At 35.0% G+C, this 25,389-nt stretch overlaps 1 long non-coding RNA gene across 1 annotated transcript; it reads right to left on the bottom strand.

Moving 5' to 3' along the window:
* Nucleotides 1-511: 511 nt before the first annotated feature.
* Nucleotides 512-5,207, bottom strand: LOC127554509 (uncharacterized). Its single transcript, XR_007952000.1, has 2 exons — nucleotides 5,110-5,207; nucleotides 512-4,301 (listed from the first exon to the last, which is right to left on the bottom strand). It is a non-coding gene; the product is annotated as an uncharacterized LOC127554509 (long non-coding RNA).
* Between the last annotated feature and the right edge of the window lie 20,182 nt (nucleotides 5,208-25,389).

Here is a 25,389-nt window from a genome sequence, read left to right on the forward strand (position 1 = left end):
GACTTTGCTACTCTCACCAATACAGTGATCCAAGATTACTCTGAAGGAATTATGAAAAATGCTATCCAAACACAGAGAAAAACTAATTAGATCTGAATACAGACTGAAACATACTTAAATTTTTTTTTTTTCTTAAAGGTTCTTTTGGGGGTTGAGAGTGGGAGAGATCCATTTTCTTTTGCAACATGACTTTTATGGAAATGTTTTGCACAATTTCACAGGGGCTTTCAATTTGCTGGGGTGGGGAGAAAGGAGGAAATCTGGAATTCAAAATTTTAAAAACAGATATAAAAACGTTTTACACTTAACTGGGAAAATTTTTTTATAAATTTTTAAAGAATGATTATTTTGGCAGCTATGTAAAGAATAAGATTGGGAGGAGAAAACAGAAGTTAGAAATCAATTAGAATATTATTTCCAAAGTGACATAAGGAACTTAAATTAGGGTACTGGTAGTACAAATAGTAAGGAAAAAATGAATGAGATATTTTGAAAATAAAATTGACAATACTTGACAATTTAAAATATTTTATTGCGTGTATATAGAGAGAATAGGGGAAAGGTCGTCGTGAAAGTAAAGACTTTTACATTGCGTGCCATCATCTGAAATAGGAAAATTGAAGAAAAAGGCAGATTTCTAAAGGATAAGTTCAATTCAGGACACTATGAGGTTGAAATGTCTGAGGACATGTAGCATGCGGTTATAAATATAGAATTGGACCCTAGAACAGAGATAAGAACAGACTATATAGTAATACATTTTTTTCCTTGATTCTTAGTTTATATTCTTGCTATGTAAGAGTAGAAGATAGCAAAATTCTAGAGCTAATGATGATAAGTAGGAGAGATGATTAGAAATTTCAGAATTAAAAAAAGCTACCTTTTAATTCAGTATCATTCAACCAAATTTTAGTTATTTGCCAGGTTACTGGAAGTACAAAACCATAGACTATATTTAAGGAGTTTAGATTCCAAGGGAGTATTTAACTTATATACTTGGAGAAAGATGTCTTTCCACATGTAGTGCCTAGGGAGCTTCCTTCTGAGAGAATCATGATGCTGTATAAGAGAAGTAGTAAAGTAGACAGCTGAGTCAGGAAGATCCCAGTTCATATCTGGCCTTAAATATTTACAAACTGTGTGACCATGAACAAGACATTTATCTTGCTTGCTTCAGTTTCCTTATTTGTAAAATGAGAATAATAACACCTCTCTCTGAGAGTTGTGAGGATCAAAAGAGATAATTATAAAGCACTTAATATGAGACTGGAGACCTGAGACATTCTATAAATCTTTTTATTGTTATGATTATTATTAAAACCATGCAGTTTGTGTAGATATTTTATAACTTGTTTGGTCAGTTTACCCATGTTATAAAAGAAGCTTTGGTTTAAAATGTCTTCAAGAAGTCCTGTCAACATCAGCTTCTTTTATTTTATTGTTTTTTGTTTTATTGGCTCTTGTCATAAGATCACTATCACTATGACTTATATTGGAGGGGATGTGGGAAGACTGGTGGCACTGTGAAAGGATCCTACCATTCTGGAGAGCAATTTGGAACTATTCTTTAAAAGTTACCAAACTGTGCTTACCCTTCGATCCAGCAGTGTTTCTACTGGGATTTTATATCCCAAAGAGATCTTAAGGGAAGGAAACAGACCCACATGTGCAAAAATGTTTATGGCAGTCCTTTGTGTAGTGGCAAGAAACTGGAATTGAGTGGATGCCCATCAGTTGGAGAATGACTGAATAAATTATGGTATATGAATGTTATGGAATATTTTTGTTCTGTAAGAAATGACCAGCAGGATGATTTCAAAGAGGCCTGAAGAAACTTACATGAAGTGATGCTAAGCGAAATGAGCAGAACTAGGAGATCATTGTACATGGCAACAACAAGATTATACAATGATCAATTCTGATGGACGTGGCTTGTGGTATTTTTTTTCTTCTTTAAAATAATAGTGGATGATTCTCTCTGGGTGAGAGGGCAGGTTTCTCAGGGAGGTTTTCTTGGAGGCAGCCTTAGTATCAGTTCAAATCAATAATTACCCTAAATGCAGCCAGCTGGTAGAAATACAAATGTTTATTTTCTCCTTCCAAAATAGCCTGGTTAGTTGAGGCCTATATCTCTGCTTGGTTCCAAGAGCTCTTGCAGATTGTCCTTTGCTTCTGCCTCTGCTTTCTTCAGCCCACTCCACTCTTCATGTAATTCTGCTGAAATCTCTTCTTCCGCCACCAGCCAGTCAAGTGGAAAATATTCTTGAATGAATCACTCTTCACTGGCTTATATATGACTCTTCTGAGAGAATGGGATTATGGGTTTTCTTTCATAGTGCTCTCTGGCCCTAAGAGCTTCAAGGGAGGTGTGAATTTGGGTATCTCATACTAAACTCTGAAATTTCCCAAACGTGTGAACTCCAAAGAGTAAAGGTGCGAACACAAGCATTGTATCAATTAGTTCTACTTAGTACCTTGTTTCAGGTTCTGGCCCAAAACATCTTCTTGTAAGATCAGATCAATAATCTATCAACTCTAATGAGTTAGCAGTTTGTAAAGATTCCAACAGTGGCTCTCTTCAACAATGAGATGATTCAAACCAGTTCCACTTGTTCACTGATAAAGAGAACCATCTACACCCAGAGATGACTGTGAGAACTGAGTGTGGACCACAACATAGTATTTTCACTCTTTCTGTTGTTGTTTGCTTGCATTTTATTTTGCTTCTCTCTCTTTTTTTTTTTTACTGGTTTGATGTGATTTTTCTTGTGCAGCATGATAATTGTATGAATATGTATACATATATTGGATTTACCATATATTTAGGGTAAGTAAATGATATAGCATGTAAGTGGAAGAAGCAATAAGTAGGGGAATTTTTAAAAATAATAATTAGGAGGCAGAAGGTAGAAGATATAAAAGTGTCCTTTTTTCTGCTAGATAAAGTGAGTCAAACTTAGTTAATTTACCTAAGATGATATAATTGTTTAGAGGCAAATTCAGAATTAAAATCAAGAATCTCTTGAAAATCCCTAGAGTGGGGTTGTTACCATTCAGTAAATACATCTCTTTCAACTAATAAAGCTCTTATTTCTTGATTCTTACTGTTCTTGTCAGAAATCGTTTTTAAGAAAAGACATACATTTTAATTTTCCTATAAAATAATGGTTTGGAGGGATAAAACATACAAAAGCTCCATTTGATCAAATTGTTTGAACTTTTGCATGAAGAAAGAAGTTATAAAAAGATTGTAAAAATCATTTTCTAGCCCCACCTTAAAAAAATTTAGTTCTTATAAAATATTCTAAGATGCCATAGTTGTCACACCTACTTGTATTGGGAAGATTCTTGAACTAAAGTGAGCAGATGCTGGAACAGATGGAAAGCCTCTTTTTGGGCAGAGAAAAAGAAACATCCAATTAAGGAATGCCTGGACACTATGTTATCTCCCTCTAGCTGACTGAGCTAAGAAAGAGACTTCCTTATGTTACAGTTTAGAGATTTGGGGGAAACCTGTCACTTCTTCATCCTTATTTTTACCTTGATACATAGCCACAAATCAGCACTGAAATTCAAGACCAATTTCAAAAATCTCTCAGATTTTCATGCCATCTTTATAAAATTACTGTGGTATTCTCAGTGACGGTGGAAAATGAATCAAACTGTTTGTGAGATATTTATATTTACTATTCTCCTTCTCTACATCATCACTCCAGATGAATTGTTCTTCTCCAGTTAACAGTTTTAGAATTGTAAGAGTTTTAAAGATCATTTAGTTCAGTTTTCTGTCATTTTACAGACCATAGTATGTAGCATGAAGAGATTTTAGGGATTATGTCATTCCACCTTTTATTTTATAGAAAGAAACTAAGGGCAAAGAGTCTAAAGTCATAAAGTCACTTAAGGACACAACAGGGGCTATCGTCTAAGTGGTCTGATTCTCAATCTAAAGGACTGTCCTCTAAACAACATTATCTTTCTTACTTTGTGAGCTTTGATTTAAAGTCTGCAGCATTCTGAGCACTTAAGAGTATTCTTAGTAGGTACAAAAGAAGTAGGACTCTCTTCTGAAGGAGTTAACATCTTGTTGAATAGAGTAAACCTCATCAACACATGAAATAAACGCCATATGAAAAGCACAAGATAATAGATATTTGTTTTAAGTCCTATTTGCAGAAACAAATCAAAGAACTATGCAACTATCTGGAATGATTGGAATCTTGATAATAGATGATAATGTGACAGAAGAGCTCAGCTTCTATTTTCTTCTGTTTTCTCTGCCAAGGAGAAAGGTCTTCACCCTGGGAAATATAATACAAATATAAACACAAGTATAATACAACACAGTAACCCAGGATTGAAACTCAAAGTTAGTGAGGAGATTGTAAAAGGACGATGTAGTTGTCTTCAATAAACTCAGGTCACTAATACTTGATAAACTATATATAAGCCCACACCAATAGAGAGAAAGGCTATAGTCATTAATTTTTTTTGGTTTGCTATTATGTGGGTTATTTTTTGGTTTGTTATTGTTGTTTGACCAAATCAACTCATAAAGAGTTCCTTTTATGGTGAGTAGGGATCATGTTCCATATCTCTAAAGGAAGTTCTCAAACTGATAGAAGTTGTAGGCATATTGAAGTACTGAAAATAGGATGATGGATTCCAATGCACTATCCTCTTGAACAAATTTCAAACTCATAAATGGCCTAAAAGTTTTAAAATAAAGGATTTTAAACCTGTATATTATAATATATCCTCCCTTCAAGTTTATGAAACCACTGAAATCCATCCATGATCCCTTTCAGATCCATGGTTCTTAGAATAGATAAAGCTATTTCCCCTTTGTTATAATGAAAACTCTTTGAGAGTAGGATTTTGTTTCTTATATAAGGGTAGCATTATGTCAAACATAGAATAGCATCTTAAATCCTTACTGGCTGATGACTGTCTGATTGACGTGGTGTCAGATTTGAATCAGTGTAATGGACTCTGAAGACAGACAACATGGAATCACAAAATCATAGTCTTTTTAAAATGCATAGTAAGAAATTATTTTAAAATGCAATTGGTGAAAATATTGTTTAAAAAAAGATGCATGAGACTTACCTGAATTTCATTTGAGTTTTGTTACAGGGTAGCCATACAAAGTGTATTTCTTTGCTATCAGTACATGTCCTGGTTATGACAAAACATCCTCATAACTGTGATCAAGACAAGCTTCTGTCTCTACTTTGTGACTGGTGATGAAACTGGAAGTGGCAAAAGAAGAACTGGGGAAGGGAAAGAAAATATGGTACAATGCTTTTTGAAACTCTCCTACCCAAGCAGTACACTGATGATCTACAAAGAATCCAAGGTCCATCTTATGATATTCCTCTGTTTGTGGGACAGAGCATCAGTGTGAGTGGGCCCTAAAACAAGAAAAATTAAAATACTGCAGGCTTCATAAAATTGAACTAAACAAATTTCTAGGATCAATTTTAGTACAATTTTATTGTTTCAATGCCTTGTAATTAAAACATCAATAATTGATTTTGATTTTAAGAACATAATATTTCAGAAATATTTTCTTCTAATGATGTTGTGGGTAACAATATTCATAGCATTTAGGCATCTAATTCAAGCAATAGAAAGTTTGGTTGCCCTTGGGTATCACATCATTTTAATGCGTGTAATAACTAGTGTAGTTGGTTTGATATTGTAGACAAATCGAGTTGCATAATAGGGAAATAATTTTCTTACAGGCAAGGGAAAAATGTGGAAAGATACATAGGTGGTTTGCTTCCAATGTCCTTACCAGGAAACTATTTCACTGCTATCCACAACTTTAAATCACTATTCTCCAATCTTATCCAAAGGAAAAGCCTATCTAAAATTGAACCCTCAAGGGTACTATACAAAATCAGCCTGTTATTTCCTTGTGCTTATTCTCAATTGCTATGGCTAGAGAATATTGAGTCTAAGGAATATTTTATTTTGTACCGATTTAAAAGACACTGAGAAAATCAAATCAGTATTGTATCTTTGTCCATGCTATAAAATTAAGCTAATTCCTTACTATTTATTTTTAAAGATTCTATTTAATTTAGTAAATTTTTTTCTAGAAGTCTCAAATGTTCTGTTATGCCTCAATAGCCCTTTTCTTTGTTTTCTGGGAAGACATAATGAACCTACTATTTCTTCCAAAATTAAAGTACTACAGTAAAACCACTATTATCTCTTTATGTTCATTGTCTTTCCTTGGGAAATAGCCCTCAATTTTAAATGTCTCCATTAACAACAACTAAATGCAGATTGTATCTTCTCATGGGTCCAATGTTGCACTGGAGATTTCTCCTTAGAAGATTTTCTGATTCTGTTCTATTTTTTTATTGAGTTTTCATAAAGACTAAGACAATCAAATCAAACCAAACTATTTCAAATCAATAAGCATTTGTTAAACTCTTACTGTATGCCAAGCACTAGGAATATAAATACAAACAAAAAGATAATCTCTACCCTCAAAGCCTTACATTTTAATGGGGGAAAACAAAGCACACAACATACACACACACACACACACACACACACACACACACACTCACACACATACACACCATGTAATAAGTACTAAAATTTTCAGTATTTTGTCAGTGATGTAGATTTCATCTAATTAAGTAGTAAAAATGCTAATAAAAGTTCTGAAAAACTGTGCCATACAGAACAAACCTTTTTCATTTTGCCACAAGATAATTTTCCTTTGCAAACAAGGGTTCTTTAGTCTGGTAGTAGTACCCAAGGTAAATAATTGAAAATTGTCTGTGCAGTATCTTAAAGCCATCAGCATAGTATAGCTCCAAAACTGGTTGTTGACAGCTGGACTGGCAGAATATTATGAATATTCTGGGGAACCCATAAGAACCATATGGAATGACATACCAACTCTTTTAAGATGCCCGTCAGCAACTCCCAGCCCTGATTGGATTCACACAGCTGCAGGACATTATAAAGGCATCATAAATGAACCAAGGAGCCACTTTAGGGTCATTCCCTATCACAATAATGTTAACTAAAACCTGATGTTGCTGGGGGAGTTCAGTTTAGAAGAGCAGTATTTCACTGTTGTTTGACAGATGACATAAGCTTGAGGGAGTTCTGTTTCATTTTTTCTCTGTGTGTTAAGATATTAATTTTATGTGTGAGCTTTATAGTGAGCTTTGGGGGCTAATAAACATTTTATCACATAGTTTTGCACAGCTTATAAAATTCCAAAATATGCCTTTATTAATTAGGATTTTGTTTGACTCATAAAAAATCTTTGGGATTGTGCAACAATTTCTTTTAAATCTCATTTTAAAATTCATATTATTCATCCCCAAATATATAATGTACAGTTACAAGAAAATTCTGAGGCAACAATCTTGAATATATAATTCTATTTGTAATGATAATTTATATATTTGAGGAACAGTGAAAAACACATATTGGTACTTGCCCTAAATTTTTTTTCATAAGTTATTAGTATAATCAATATTGTCAACACTTATTAAGCACCTAGCATGTGTTAGGCACTGGGCTAGATACTAGGGAGGCAAATATAAAAAGAAAATAGCCCCTATGCTCAAGAACCTTTCATTCTACTTGTTGGACACAACATTTCATATATATACAGAGAGAGAGATAAAATATATAGATATAAAGATATATATAATACAAAACAAAATATGTGGACATATAAAGTAAATACAAAATATTCAGGGGAAATGAAGGAGAGAACACTGAAAACTCTAGGTGAAAAGGAGTTGAAAAAAAATCTTAAGTAGAAAGTAGCCTTTCAATAAGCATTGAATGAAGCTAGAGATTTCAAGAAGTAGGATTAAGGAAAGAGAGCCTTGTAAACATGGTGGGACAGCCTGTCTGTGGCATATGGAATATTGTGAAAACAGAAGAACAAGGTCATTTTGACTGGAAGGTAATACATGTGAAAGGGAGTAATGTGAAATGAGTCTGGAAAAATGGTTTGCAGCCAAATTGTGAAGGGTATTGAATGTCAAACAAAGCAGTTTGTCTCTCTTGAAGCTTCTTGAGAAAAGAAGGGACAAAGTCAGACCTGAGCTTTAAAAATATCACTTTGGCCATTATGTAAAAGATGGAGTGGAGAGAGGCAGTACCAGAGGCAGAGAAATCAATCAGGAGGTTATTGTAGTTTTCCTTATGACAAATAATAAAGAGCTCCCACTAGGGTAGTGAGTGAGACAAAAAATAGATAAGAGATGAAAAGTGTTTTAAGGTTAAAAAAAATCAATGAGAGTTGGCAACTGATTGGATAAGGGGGAATAAGGGAGAAGATTAAAGTTCAGGGTGTATCTTATTCTGTAAAACCTGGATGCCTAAGGATGACGATATCTTCAATAGAAATAAGAGAACTTGGAGAATATTTTGTGTATTAATTAATGAATTAAATAGCATTTATTAAGTATTTACTTTTTGTCAGGCATTGTAAATACTCAGTGCTTTGCAACTGCTGCTCTGCCTGGTTTCAACTCCACAAGGAACTCTCTGGTTTCACTTCTGCCCCTGCTTCCGTTCTCCTTTTCTGAGTAGTCTCCCTCCATTGAGTTGTGAGTTCCTTGAGGTCAGGGACTAATCTTGTTTTGTTTTTGTTTCTGTTTTTATCATTTGTATCCACAGTTTTTAGCACTCTTCCAGAACATAGTAGGCACTTCATAAATCCGTTGGATTGAATTGGAAAGATGCAGCAGGTCCTGGCCTTATCTAGTTTACATTCTAATGGGGAGATAAAGCACAGAAAGGAGTAATGGCCAAAACAGGGTGTTTTATTTTGCAGTCACAGGGAAGGTTAGTGGAATCAGAAGGGCATTGATTGAGCTTCCCTTTTCCGGAGAGACAATAACATATTTATGTAGCTTCTAAGTTTATAACACAAAGCAGATAAAGTGGGAGACTTTGAGTTAGAAAAACATGTGTTCCAGTCTGGTATCTGTCACACATATAATAACTCATGAACATGCATAGGTCATGCATAACCTCAGGAAGCACTCTAAATTCACAGGAATGACAGATTTAATTTGTATTGGATAGATGGTTTTCATACTAAGAATTCCCCACACTGATGAAGTCATGGGCTAGAAGTCCCCATTAAGTCCCTCAAATAAATATTCATAAAGCATTCTCTTCCCAACTCTGTAAAATAGGTAGTATAACTATTACTATACCCATTTTACAGATGTGGAAATTGTATTACAGAGATGTTATGCTACTTGAGCAGGATCACTCAGGCAGTAGCAGAGTTAGGAACTGAATTGAGTGTCTTTGATGGTTAAAAAAAAAAAAATTAAAAAAAAACAAAAAGAAACTCTTTCTATTATACAGCTAATAAGTAATATATTATTCAAAATGATTTAATAAATTGGCACTGAATCAGAATCACACAAATTAAACACTTTGTTTTTTGTTTTAAAAAAAGGAATTGAGATCAAGACTTATTAGTTAAATTATATCACTGCATTACCGGTGAGGCAGAATAAACTGGGTCTGCTATTCCTTTCTGTTATCCCAAACAGACTGCTGATTTAATATCGATTTGACCCAAAACGGTGCTCTTTGCCTTTTGTAATGGGAGAGAGAAGGAAGAGGAGAGGGAGGCGGGAGAAAGGGGAGAAGGCTGAGGGGAGGGAACAAAAGTTTAATAAAAAATGAAGATGGCAACTCATATTCTAAAAATAGCAAGTGACTCCACATGTAAAAAATTCTGAGTTTGTGCAGGACTAAAGGAAATGACCTCCACCTCCAGTGGGTTGGAATCTAAATGAGGCCATGAAAACAAAACCAGGGATTGACTCTGGTGCTTTTCATATCCTTACTACCAGGATAACTGAGAGAGTTTTCTTATTCTTGAAAGTTTGTACATAAAGCAATGAATGTTGTTGAAATCAAAACAAGTACTTATTCAAAAAGCATAAATTAATACATCAATTAAAAAGAAGAAAAGGAAGTTGTAGAGATTTCTCATTCCCTTTGATGAAATGGATAATGACCAATGAAGTGACTGCCAGTCATTCTGTTTCACGCATAAGACTTTCTGACCTTGTTCATACCATATTCTGTGATGAACACATGGGAATTGTAGTAAATGAGGAAGGTGTGAGCTGAGGGCTTGTTTAACTATTACTGACAATTTCCCAGGGAATGACATATTACTTAACTACACTGAGAAATTTGCCTCAACATCTCAAGAGACCTCAGTGAGGCTTTTTTTTTTAAACTTCCTTTTCAAAAGTCTCAATTTCACATTTTGTTTTGTCTGCAAATCCAAATTTGACCTTAGAAGGAATCAAGTAGCACAGAAGAAAAACAACAGAGCAAGGAGAACAGAGGAAGCTGGGTGGTACAGTGGGCTTGGAATTATGAAGACTCATCTTCATGAGCTTACTGTGTTTAGGCAAGTTACTTAAGGGTGATTGGTTCAGTTTCCTCATCTGTAAAATGAGTTAGAGAAGGAAATGGCAAACCACTCCAGTATCTTTTGCCAAGAAAATCTCAAATGGAATCACAGAGTCAGATTTTTTTTTACTATTTCCTTTTCCAGCTCATTTTACAGATGAGGAAACTGAGGTAACTGGGATTAAGTGATTTCCCCACGATCACATAGCTAATATCAGAGAGCTAGTATTTGAACTCATAAAGATGAATTTACTTGACTCCCAGTGTTCAATCCAATGTACTTCTTAGCTGCCGGTAATACAGGTCAAATAGGAGCTTAGAGCACTCATGCTCATAACTATGGCACCTCTTTCATATATGTGCTACCATAAAGGTGCCCCTTCCTTTTTTTCTTCCTCCCTTTTTCCCTGTTGAAGTTAGGATGTAAAGCACAGTTTTAAGCACTTGAAAAACAACATTTGTCCATCTAAACATCAGTCTCTGAAACAGTAAAAACAAAACAAATGTATACCTCAATTAGAAAGAAAAACTGGGATATCTCAAAGGTCCCTCCCTCGGATTCTGTGAAATACAATTGCATTCAAACATTGGGACTTTGCTACAGAGCCTAGATGAGGTAAGATAACCACTAATACTATGTGAAGAAAGTGGAGGGGATTTTTCAAGGATAATCAGATGAGATCCATGCTCTGGATTTTACACGATTCAAGCACTCGATCGATGCAATTTACACAGCTTAGAACTAATTTTGAAACTTGAGTTGATGACAGAGTGAATACTTACAAGAAAAAGATAGTTTCTATCATCTTTAGCTCTAAAATGAAAGATTCCCTTCTTCTCATTTCTAAACTAAATGGGGTCTCTTTGCATGTCTGATAAAGGATGGACTTTTAGTATTTTAGTTTCCTAATTAATAATAACTCACCTTTGTACAGCACTTTACATTTTATGAAGCACTTTCTTTGCAACAACCTTATGAAATAGGTAATGACAAATGTTATCCTCTTCAAGACACAGATGAGGAAAGAGACTCAGATAGGATAAGGTGTTTACTAAGTATTTACCAATGATCACATAGCTATTAAGAGTCAGAGCTGGGATTCAAACTCCTGTCTCCAAGGTCTAACCTTAGCCATCTTTCTGCTACTGTATTCTGTCTGTTGACTATTATTTTCACCTTAAAATACTATTGTTTAAATGTAAAAGTCAAACCAGGTTTTATTTTCCTTTTGATTAGAAAGGCATCCATTTACTATTTGGGCTCTTTCAATTCAGTTCAGCAGGCATTTATTAAGTGTCTACTATGAAAGCAACAAGTATTTATCAAATTTATTAAATTATTAAATACTATGCATCAGGCACTGTGCTAAGCACTGGGGATAAAAAGAAAGACAAAAGCAGGCACTCTCAAGGAGCTCACAGTCTAATTGGCAAGGCATTGTGCAAGGCTCTCTTTAAAGTTCTGATTAGAAAAGGTTCTTTTAAAAGAAGGCGATATGTTAATGAATGAGTAGATCTCGACTGGATTTGCAGGAACTGAATTAATTTTAATGGAACAGCCTGAAAAATACCCATCACTCATTTCATATGCCAAGACTATTTTCTCAAATTTGTAGTAAGCTCCAAGGACTTCTGATTTTACAGTCTCAGACTGCATTTCACTTTTCACTTTGACAAAATCAGTGATGGCTCTTTTCACTTGGTAAGCACTGGATTATATTACTTCTATCCTCAAAGGTTTGGCAAGGTGAACAAGGAGGAGAAACCAAATAGGTAATTGCAACAGCAACCATTTTATAAAGAAAAAAAGTAGATAAGCTTATTTGCATCCTCTTTTCCTCTTCCTCTTGCCTGTCATGTTTGATTTTGCAGTTCATTAAGCACTGGACAGTCTGCAGGCTCCATGCTTCTGATGGTAATGGCTAAGCAGGTAGAGTCAAGTAAAAATAAAATCTGTTGCCAAGATACAAAAATGTTTCCATCAAAAGATGTAAACAGGAGTTTCCATCAAGAGATGTAAACAGGAAAGAAGAAAAAGAACCTAGCTATGTTCATGATGGAAACATGACTCTGTAGTAGAAAAACTTCTTAGAATTGTAATTATTCTTTGAATCACATTTATAACCAAACTTTAAAGAAGCAACACAATAGATATTTTACATCTTGGAGATATGACATGAAGAGCTATTGTTGCCATAAGCCAACTTGCTGGCACTAGAACAAAGAATATCACTAAATTGTCATACAATGAAGGAAATCAGAACATGACTCCATAAAATTGAACCCCTTGAACCCAATAATTTCAGAGCTGTGAAAATGTCTGACTAGGTTCTTCCTTTATCCAAGACCTAGGGGAGGTTACAAGTCCCTAATAATTGATGGCCAGAAAGAAGGTGTTCAGACACCCAGATTCTTTCCTCTGGCTCATAACCTTCCTATTGCTGAATGGTGACAATAATCCAAGGATCTTCATGAGGTCAAAGTCACTTCACTGAGGAATTCTTCTTTTCTTTCCACAAACTTGGTACAAATGAGGATCTCGATGTATATGGCAGTGGGAGGTAGAGAAAGAAGGTAAACGGGAAGAGGAAAATATAGACCAACTATAATTGTATGGATGGTGGAGCAGAGATCATGGAAAACCAGTTAAATTCTCAGTGATGATGGGAGTTTCAGTCTGTAATAGGCCAAGGGTTTATCACCTCAACAAAGAAAAATCAGAGCCTAGAGCCTACTAATTTCTGGAGAGTTTAGTCAGGTTTTTTGGTTTAGGCATTTTTGATCCTTTAACTATGAGTTTACTCAGGGTTCTATGGCTATTGGATAGTTCCTCCAGGGAGTTTTATTTCACCAGCAAAAAGGGACAAGGGTTAGAATTTGAAGAAAGGAGAAAAAATAGTGGACATGGGGAAATAACAGAACAATTTTCTTGGAAAGAAATGTTCAGTGTGAAAGGATGTCTATAATTCTTAAAGAAAAATATAGCTGTTGCTAAAAAGCCGATCAGTTATTTCAGGTATTAGAGGCATAACAGAAGAGACTCTTCCTAACTGCTTATCTGGATACTCACTGAGTAGTCATAATATTTTGGCAAGTGATATAATAGGTAGATGAATCTTTACATGGCAGAAGGTCTATGATAAAGTCTATTATCATAGCTACCCAAATACAGTTATCTGTATAGGTTACTGCAGTCTGGGGAGTTTTGCTATGGAATCCTTTGCTTTCAGATAGAAAAGGGGTAGGTATGAGGGGAAGGAGTTCTGGATTGTCCCACAATGCTGCAAGGACCATATGTAGAGGATCAATCTCTAGCAAAAATGAATTTACATGAGTACAGGAACTGAAGCAAACTACTGCCACTTCCTCAAGGCAGTATCTGTGGTGGGAATCCAGCAGAAGGTAAATAGATTTTTTAATAAGCCAGGGAAAGTCATGGCTAGGACTGAGGACTAAATGACAAAGTATCATAAATAAAATCGTAGCTCATGGATGCTAAAAAAAAATCCTTGTCATTTTTTTGATTTTTGAAGTGAGGAGATTGTCCACCATTGTAGCACTGCCTTCACCTTCCAATGGTCCCCCAACACTAAGGCCCTCAGAGGGGCCCACAAATGCAATTCTGTTTCATAAATGTTTAACTCCCATTAAAAGATGCTGCTGCCTCTGGTCAATTCTTCTGTGAAGCACAAGACTCAGCACTTTTTCTTCCATTGGTTTTTGGACCTATTATCCTAATGTTCAGATTGTTTTCCATTTTCATATGATATAGTAGAAAGAACACTGTACTTGAAGTCTGAAATCTGTATTGGAGCTCATTACTACAAACTTGACAAATGCCTTCATTCCCAGGTACTCAATTTCCTCACCTGTAAAATAAAGAAGCTAGATTTAATCAGTAGTTTTCAACTATTTTTCACCCTCACAGCACAGTATTTTTTCATCATGAGCAATTGTGAGCCACTGAACTTTTAAGCTGGCAACATTATGGGGGAGTCAAGAAATGTCAAACATACCCAGTTTTGCTTTCATAAGAAAAGACATTTTTATTGAATTCTATGTGATCTCTGATATGTTTTGAGGTTAATACACCATGTTAACAGAACAGTTTTGTTTCAATTGCAGATATGATATTTAGTATTCTACTCTATTATTAATCATGATGATAACAATAGTAATAGGTAGCATTAATATTATGCTTTAAGATTTGCAAAGTGTTTTACATATTCACAAGTGATTTTATTTGATCCTGATAACAATCCTGGGAGGTAGGTCCCATCATTTTTCCCAATTTACAGATGAGGAAACAGGCCAAGAAAGTTGTGTGCCCAAGGTCATATAGTTAGTAATAATCTGAGGAAGGATTTGAACTCAGATCTTCCTGACTCCAAATTCTATACTTTATCTACTATACCTACTTCCTAAAATATCCTGGGTAATGTGGTGAACAAAATTATTTATTAATTTTCTTTGATCTGCAGTAACATAATAACCAAAATTCCATGGTATAGCTAGTAAAATTTATGGCATGCTCTTTGAGAACTACTCAATTAGATGATTTATAAGGTCAGTTCCAGCTGTCTCTGTGATTTGGTATCCTGTGGATTTCTGACTAACTTTTGTTTGCATTTCCTTTGCTCTCCCAAATAGTGGAGCATTTGCTTTAGCCACCCCTGACCATTTCCCAGCGTTTAATAGGCTATCTCATCTGCTAATCTTTACTAACACTCTGAGCCCTTCCCACATCACATATAGAGGCTATGCCCTCCACAATCCATCACATGCTCTGAAAATTACAGCTCCTCCTGCCTAAACTGACATTTCTGTAACTTGGAAAATATTGTCATAGGCATTAGAAGATAATGTTGGTTAAGGTCATATGGTGGCCAGAAATACTGAAACAAATTAAAACTTCAAGCAGGTAGAAGAGCAATTCCCTGCCTACCAGGTAATGAACCACTGAGGCTTTACAGTACTTTAGAAATGTTCCATATTGAAAGAAACAAAGTGTTGTAACAAAAACCTCATAGAACCATAGATATTGATCTAGAAGGGACTTGATAGGATATTTGGGCCAAATCTCTCACGTAATAAAGGAGGAAATTTGGTCTCAGAGAAGTTAAGAGATTACTCCTTACTAATAGACATTCAAAATCAGTGATTCTTGGTAACTGTGGGTACTTTCAGAGATGATCCAGGAAAAGATACCCACTATGTGGACTATAAGAAATAGTGTGAGGCCACAGGTAGCAAGAAGCAGACCTGGGATTTGAACTCAGTTCCTCTGACTTCAAAGCTCATCTCATTTTTTATTAAGGAAATTAATTTTAATTAATTAATTAAGGAATTAACTTGGAATCAGGGAATACTGGTTTCTATTCTGGCTCCAACACTTAATTACTCTGGGCAAGTCTTTTCTGCTCTGAGTCTCAGTTTCCTCATTCATAAAATTTGCCTAATAACTTTACACTCTCTCCTCACAGACTTGTTGTCAGGAATTTATTTCATAGAACCATAAGATGTCAAATGACTATAAACTATTGTTATTTAATAACTTAAAAGGTATCAAACAATAGTTATGTTTTCCACAATACTTTGAAAGAACATCTGCTACTCATCTTCCAGATAAGGAACTCATCCAGATAAAGTTGTAAATTACCTACAGGTTAATATGATGAAAGTCATCACTTTGTGTAACTGGGCTACTCACAATGGGAGTGGAAATACTATTCTTGCCCAATAATGATGCTGAGAATAAAATATCAAAGTAGAAAACTGATTAAATCACATAAATTATTTTAATTATTGTTGCTATTGATTTTTTCCTGAAACTCCTAAACTATTTCCTCCTAGGACTTAATTGACCAATAAACATGGCTAGAGAATGAAGACAAAAAGGACCAAGTTAATAGCACCGTTCCATGGCATATAGAGTGAAATACTTCCACTTCCTGAACACTAAGGAAATCTTAAAGAAATCTGATACTGTTGGGGGCACTGCTACTTCTGGTTATAGCAATAACGACCTATTCCTTTGGATTGGTCATAGGAGGTGGTCCTTTGCCTATCTTTCTTTCAAATCTTGAAGCAATAAATAAAAAATGAAAATCACTATTTCCAAAAAATATATGGGTCATTCTGGACTTGATATAATCTCTAGACAAGTAATGGGAGAGAAAGGAACTGAATTATATAATAGTAGTCTTTGTTCTTTGCTTCTGTGAGAATCAACCAGAAGTCTCATTTTTCTGAGTTACTGGCCTCAGTGCCATCTGCAAACAGTCTTCACTATGAGTGGATTTTCATAATTAAATCCTTCTTTTTCTGTATTTAGAACATTTGTTGAGGTTTCTCCATACACCTAAGCTTATAGAATCCAATCTCTTGGAAGTTCAAGATTGAGAGAAAAAAATAGAATACCCAGATTGTCTCTATAAGAGTAAAGGAAGAAATGATCCCCCTTACCATGACACACTTATACCTACATCCTATTTTTCAAGTTTCTTTGCTTTTTGAGGCTAACAGAACAAGTGTGTGCTTTGGTTGCTGAAAATACAAGTATTCCACAAGTCATTGTGACTGTTTGACCTATAACAACTTGGTCCAATCTCCCTCCCCACTTCCTCATTGAGCCTTGAGTATTATAAACTCCCCTAAATCAAATTATGGGAGATAGAGTTATCATTTAGGCTGGATGTGCCCTGAGTAAAGCTATCATTAACTCAGTTTCAGGTTAAAATGGGTCTTATCAGGCTGCATTACATAATGGGATCTGGCACATGAATCAATTTATCTTGCAGTGAATCCAATAACATGTCAACAAATTTCAGCACAGGCTGACTTAAAAGTGGATCTTAGACCAGCACCTGGAAAATGCTTTTATACTTTATCTTCAAACCATTCTTACTAAAACTAGGCAATTCCCTGAGATGAATCACTTTGAAGCAGATCACTCTAAGAATCACAAATTCTTTCAAGTACTACTCAAAGTATCTTGCAATGGTTTTCCCTTATCAAATAAAGTCTAGCCTAGAAAAATCTTGCCAGTGAGTCAGAAGATCAAAAGAGCTACCTTGGCATGGTCAGAATAGATCAAGCTCCAGGAAGACATCAAAAAACCAATTTTATCTGGGCAATGAACTCTGATAGATCAGCAGCTCAACTGGAAAATTTCTCTGGGGCATTAATCAGATTGCCAGATGTCCCCATGGGGGTGTCCAGCTGGCTGGAAAGCTGGACATTTTTCTTTGACAAAGAAGCAACCCTACCACTAAAAAGTTGACTTTTTAGTCACTATTTGGCCCAACTCCCAATATTCTGGGTCTAAAATACTGACAGCTGCTGCTAAAAAGTGCCCAGGACTGCTGTCAGTTCCTTCATAGCTCAGGGCAGTAGATTTGTATGAAGTCTGAGAAGTCTGGACCTACTGACCCAAATGTGAGTTGGGCCATGGTGACACAATCAAAAATTGTAGCCTCTAGTCCTCAAGGAATCAGATCATTATGTCAGAAAGAGGGCCCGTTTAGTGCATTAAGGCCCTAATTAAGGCATTAAAATATCAGTTTATCCAATACAACCAAGAATAAAAGGGAAGTAGAAAACTGAGGAGAAACATTTCCAGCCAACGTTTCTGATATTGGCCTCATTTCTAAAATATAAAGAGAACTGACTCAAATTTATAATACAAGCCATTCCCCAATTGACATGGCCAAGGGATATGAACAGACAGTTTTCAGATGAAGAAATTAAAGCCATTTCTATTCATATGAAAAAAAAATACTCTAAATAATTATTGATTAGAGAAATGCAAATTAAGACAAATATGAAGTACCACTTTATACCTCTCAGATTGACTAAGATGGCAGGAAAAAATAATGATAAATGTTGGAGGGGATGTGGGAAAATTGGGTTATTAATTCCTTGTTGGTGAAGTTGTGAAATGACCCAATCATTTTGGAGAGTAAGTCAGGACCACACCCAAAGAACTATCAAACTGTGTGCATACCCTTTGATCCAGCAGTATCTCTACTGATTCTGTATCCCAAAGAGATCTTAAAGCAGGGAAAGGGACCCACGTATACAAAAATGTGTGTATCAGCCCTTTTTGTAGTGACAAGAAAGTGGAAAATGAGTGGATGTCCAGCAGGGGAATGGCTGAATAAATTATGGTATATGAATGTTATGGAGTATTATTGTTCTATAAGAAATGATCTGCAGGATGATTTCAGAAGAGTCTAGAAAGATTTGCATGAACTGATACTGAGTGAAATGAGCAGAACCAAGAGAACATTGTACATAGTAATAACAAGATTATAGGATGATCAACTGTAATGGACTTGGCTCTTCTCAGCATGTGATAATTCAAGTCATTCCAATAGACTCAGGGGAGAAAATGCCATCCTCATCCGGAGAAAGAACTATGAAGATTGAATGTGGATCAAAACATAGTGTTTTCACCTTTTAATTAATTATTTCCTTGTGATTTTTTCTTTCTTGTGGTTTTTTCCCTTTTGATCTGATTTTTCTTGTACAACATGACAAATATGAAAGTATGTTTAAAAGAATTTCATATATTTAGCTTGTCTCAGATTGTTTGCTATCTTGAGGGTATGGAGAGATAGAGGAAAGGACGAAAATTTGGAACACAAAGTTTTACAAAAATGAATGTTGAAATTATCTGCATATATTTGGAAAAATAAAATACTACTAATTCTACCAAAAAATCAGTTTATATAAGTCAGAAACAAAATTAGAAGAGCGATAAAAACTTGCATTTACATTTGCCAGAGCCAAGATGGCAAGGCACAAGCAACAATTCACTGAACTCAATATTCCTCTCCAAACAACTTTAAAATAATGCCTCACATTGAATTTTGGATTGGCAGAGATAACAAAGGATGAGAGTGAGACATTTTTCCAGCACAAGACAACTTAAGAGGTCTGTAGGGGAAATCTGTGACATTCAGAGTGGGATCCAGTTCAGAGAATAGCTGGGAGCTAACTCAGAGAGTGGCTCACATTATAGCAACACCAATAAAAGAGTTTGGAAATCCCAGGGCAAAGAGAAAAATGAATGCTTGTGGCTGCAGGGGGTTAAGGGCCCTAGCTATAATTTGAGGACAGAGAAGAATAATTGCTGTTGCTAACAAGGGAGCATTATTGCAAGGAGAAAAAAAGCATTGACACTTGTGACTTCAATCCACAATCCAAGAGAACAGTAATTGTACCTCAATTTGGATGATATTACCTTAGAAGCACCAAAAACATACAGAAACTCTTTACTAACTCTAAAAACAACAGTGCAAAAAGCCTGAAACTTTAAAAAGTGCCCCTTCAACTTGGAATCAGAGCCCCACTATAACATAAAGTTAAAAGTCAAGAAACAGGTTGGGAAAATAAACAAATAACAAAAAAGAACCTACACCCCACATACACACACACACACACACACACACACACACACACACACAAACAAACACAAGTCTTACTATGGTAATAAAGAAGGTCAAAACACAAACAATAATGTCAAAATAGCTATAAGCAAAGCCTCAGAGAAAGCATTTAATTGGGCACAAGCCCAACAATAATTCTTGGAAGAACTCAAAAAATCCTTAAAAATAAAAAAAAGAGGATTAGAGGAAAAATTGAGAAAAGAAGTGAAAGTGAACAAAGAATGCTCTGAAAAGAGAGTTAACAGTTTGGTAAAAGAGGTACAAGAAAATAATATTAAAAACTAGAATTGACCAAATGGAAAAGAAGGCACCAAAGCTCACTGAATAAAGTAATTTTACAAAAGTTAGAATTGGGCAAGTGACTCTATGACACATCAAGAAACAATAAGACAAAGTTAAAAGAATGAAAGAAAATAGAAGAAAATGTGAAACATTTCATTGGAAAAACAACAGACCTGAAAAATAGATTGGGGAGATATAATTCAAGAATTATTGGATTAGCTAAAAGCCATGATCAGAAAAAAAAGCAACAGCTTAGACATCATATTTAAAGAAATTATCAAGGAAACCAAGAATAAAACAGAAATTGAAAGAATCCACCAATCACTTCCTAAAAGAGATTCCCTCCAAATGAAAACTTGCAGAAATATCATAGCCAAAGTCCAGAGCTCCCACATCAAGAAGAAAATAATGCAAGTGGCAAAAAAATCAAATATCATGAAGCCATGATCAAAGTAACAAGATTTAGCAGTTTCTACATTAAAGCATTGAAAGACTTGGAATGTGATATTCCAGAAGGCAAAGGAGATGGGATCACAAACAAAATTACACTGCCCTGGAAAACTGAATACAAGAATAATCTAGCCCATAAAATTATCACTTCAAAGAAAAAATATATATTCAATGAAATCGAAGACTTTCAAACATTTCTATTGAAAAGACAATATTGACTTCCAAACACAAAACTCAAGAGTATTAAAAAGGTAAACATGAAACAGAAATCAAAAGGGATTCAATAAGGTTAAACTGTTTACATTCCTACATGGGAAGATAATACTTGTAACTCCAAATAATTTATCATTATTTAGGGCAATTAGAAACTTAGACTTAGAGGGCATGAATTTAAGTTGATTATGACAGGATTTCAAAAAATAAAATTAAGGAGTCTCACAGAGTTATACACTTGGATAAGGGAGAGATAGAATGGAGTAAATTATCTCACATAAAAGAAGTGTGGAAGAATTACAATGGAAGGGAAAATGGAGAAGTGGCAGAGCTTTTAAACTTTATTCTTATCAGAATTGGCTCAGAGAGTTTCCTCTTACCACATTCAGTTGGTAATAGCAATCTATCTTACCCTATATAGGGAAGTAGAAGGAGAGAAGGATAATAGAAGTGAGTTTGTGATAAAAAGGAAGACAGATTGTGGTAGGTTGTGGTCAGAAGCAAAACAAACTTTTGAGGAGACACAGGGGGAAAAAAAGGGGAAGAATAAGCAGGGAAAATATGATGAAAGGAATTACATAGTAATCATAAGGATTAATGTAAATGTGATGATCCAAATTGAAGTGGTTAGCATAGTGAATGAAAAACCAGAATCCTACAATATGCTATTTAACAAGAAACACACTTGAAGCAGGGAGACACACATAAAGCAAAGGTAAGAGATTGGAACAGAATTTATTAAGCTTTAGCTAAAATTTTTAAAAAGGCTGGAGTAACGATCATGATCTCATACAAAGCAAAATAGACCTAATTAAAAGGTAGAAGCAAAGAAAATATATTTTGCTAAAGTTACCATAGACAATGAAGTAATAACAATACTAAACATATATGCATCAAATGGCATAGCATTCAAATACTTAAAGGAAAAGTTATATGAAATAGACCATAAAGCTATATTAGTAGGGGATCTCAACTTTTCCCTCTCAGAACTACTCATAAAATGAATAAATATGAAAGAAGTTAAGGAGATGCATAGAATTTTAGAAGAGTTAGAAATGGCAGACCTCTGGAAAAAATGAATGGAAATAGAAAGGAGTATACCTTTTTTTCAACTCTATATGGCACCTTCACAAAAACTGACCATGTCTTAATGCATAAAAACCTCATAACTAAATGCAAAACTATTCAATGTATTCTTTTCAAACCACAACACAATAAAAATTATATTAAATGAAGTCCCATGGAAACAAAGATGAAAAGTTAATTAGAAACTAAATAATCTAATACTAAAGAATGAGTGGGTCAAAGAACAAACAATAGAAACAACCAGCAATTTCATTAAAGAAAAATGACAACAATGAGACAGCATACTAAAATTTATGGGATGCATCCTGAGAATTACTTAGAGGAAATTTTATAGCTCTAAATGTTTACATCAAAAAGATAAAGAGCAGATCAATGAGTTGAGCATGTAATTAGGAAAACTAGTAAATGAATAAATTAAAAATTCCCAAACAATAAATTGGAAATCCTGAAAATCAGAGAGATTAATGAGATTAAAACTGGAAACTGATTTTATTTTAAAAAACAACATATTTGATAAACCATTGGTTAATTTGATTTTAAAAAGAAGAAAACCAAATTACCAGTTCCTGAAGGAAGATATGAACTCTATTTGAAATGATTAAAGACAAAACTGATGTTTAGTACAGTGAGCAGAACCAGGAGAACATTGCATACAGGAAAAGCAACATTCTGTGATGATCAACTATGATAGATTTAGCTCTTCTCAGCTATGAAGTGATTGAAGATGATTCTGATATTTTCTTATATGATCCTCAAAACATCCTAGGGAGGTAGATGCTATTATGATCCCTATTGTGCAGCTCAGAAAACCAAGACAGACAGTGATTTACTTGCCAGTTAAATGTCAGAGGCAGGATTTGAAATCAGCTACTTCTTGACTTTGAGAACCAGGGTAAGTCCTATAATATCTTCCCTTGAATGTTCATTTAGTCTTTTCTTGAAAACCAACAGGAAGTGTGAAACTATGACACGGCCCCCAACCCCCCACCCCGCGAGATAAGTCATTCCTCTCTTGGATAGAATTAAATGTTAGAAAGCGTTTCCATATACCAGGCCTTAATGTGTTTCCTTGCAACTTTTACAAGTGTACTCCAGTTCTTCTGATGGTGGTTAGGTAGAACAATTTATATTCCCTTTTCTTAATGAAAACCCAGAGCATACTTGAAGATAGTGATCAGGCAACTGTTAATGAATGAATGAAATGCTCTGAACAGAACACTATAATCTTTCTCTTCTTGGACATGATATCTCTTTCTTTTTTTAATAATTATAACTTTTTATTGACAGAACCTAGGGGTAATTTTTTACAACATTATCCCTTGCACTCACTTCTGTTCCGACTTTCCCCTTCCCTCTCTTCCTTCCTCTACCTCCTCCCCCAAATGGCAGGCAGTCCTATACATGTTAAATATGTCACAGTATATCCTAGATACAAAATATGTGTGCAGAACCGAACAGTTCTCTTGTTGCACAGAAGGTAAAAATAACCTGGGAAGAAAAACAAAAATATAAACAGTTTACATTCACTTCCCAGTGTTCTTTCTTTGGGTGTAGCTGCTTCTGTCCACAATTGATCAATTGAAACTGAGTTAGATCTTCTCTTTGTCGAAGAAATCCACTTCCATCATCCTTATACAGTATTGTGGTTGAAGTATGTAATGATCTCCTAGTTCTGCTCATTTCACTTAGCATCAGTCATGATACCTCTTTCTTTCTTTTTTATTTTTTTTTAACTTTTTATTGACAGAATCCATACCAGGGTAATTTTTTACAGCATTATCCCTTGCACTCACTTCTGTTCCGATTTTTCCCCTTTCTCCCTCCACCCCCTCCCCGAGATGGCAAGCAGTCCTTTATATGTTAAATAGGTTACAGTATATCCTAGATACAACATACGTGTGCAGAACCAAACAGTTCTCTTGTTGCACAGGGAGAATTGGATTCAGAAGGTATAAATAATCCGAGAAGAAAAACAGAAATGCAAGCAGTTTATATTCATTTCCCAGTGTTCTTTCTTTGAGTGTAGCTGCTTCAGTCCATCCTTGATCAATTGAAACTGAATTAGCTGTCTTTATCGAAGAGATCCTCTTCCATCAGAATACATCCTCATATAGTATCGTTGTTGAGGTATATAATGATCTCCTGGTTCTGCTCATTTCACTTAGCATCAGTTCATGTAAATCTCGCCAGTCCTCTCTCTATTCATCCTGCTGGTCATTCCTTACAGAACAATAATATTCCATAACGTTCATATACCACAATTTACTCAACCATTCTCCAATTGATGGGCATCCATTCATTTTCCAGCTTCTAGCCACTACAAACAGGGCTGCCACAAACATTTTGGCACATACAGGTCCCTTTCCCTTCTTTAGTATCTCTTTGGGGTATAAGCCCAGTAGAAACACTGCTGGCTCAAAGGGTATGCACAGTTTGATAACTTTTTGAGCATAGTTCCAAATTGCTCTCCAGAATGGTTGGATGTGTTCACAATTCCACCAACAATGTATTAGTGTCCCTGTTTTCCCACATCTCCTGCAACATTCCGCATTGTCTTTCCCTGTCATTCTAGCCAATCTGACAAGTGTGTAGTGGTATCTCAGAGTTGTCTTAATTTTCATTTCTCTGATTAATAATGATTTGGAGAATATTTTCATATGTCTATAAATAGTTTCAATTTCTTCGTCTGAGAATTGTCTGTTCATATCCTTTCACCACTTATCAATTGGAGAATGGCTTGATTTCTTATAAATTAGAGTCAGTTCGCTATATATTTTGGAAATGAGGCCTTTATCAGAACCTTTGACTATAAAAATGTTTCCCCAGTTTATTGTTTCCCTTCTAATCTTGTCTGCATTTGTTTTGTTTGTACAAAAACTTTTCAATTTGATGTAATCAAAATTTTCTATTTTGTGGTATGTGATACCTCTTTGAAAGCAGCTAATGTTTGCGTTAGCTTTCTTGGCTGGCATACCATATTGTTGATTCATCATCATCTTCTTTTTCTTTTCCTCATCTTCCTCCTCCTCTTCTTTTTCCTCCTCCTCCTCCTCCTTTTACTGCTGCTGCTTCTGACATATTTAGACATATATGCATACATCTACATGCACATATAGCTATATCTATATATAAATATACATTTGTGTGTTCCATATGTATAAACATGTATGTGTATATTCAAAATACATACAAGGTAAATATAAGGTAATTTTTGTGGGAAGATAATAAATAGCAGCTGGAGTGAGTATACAGGCAGTAAAGGTTTATTAGAAAATGTTCTAGAGCTAAGTTTTCAGGAAAATAAGTGGATCTAATAGGTCAGAGTGAGCTGGGAATGCATCCAAAATATGAGGTACTTTGCAACTGCAAAGACATAGAGATGGGATGTAAAGTATTGTGTGTAGGAAACAGGAAGAAAGTCAATTTAAATGAACCATACATTGTGGGACAGGGAGTAATA

The sequence above is a fragment of the Antechinus flavipes genome, chromosome 3 (genome assembly GCF_016432865.1).
Source record: "Antechinus flavipes isolate AdamAnt ecotype Samford, QLD, Australia chromosome 3, AdamAnt_v2, whole genome shotgun sequence".
NCBI classification, from domain to species: Eukaryota; Metazoa; Chordata; class Mammalia; order Dasyuromorphia; family Dasyuridae; genus Antechinus; species Antechinus flavipes.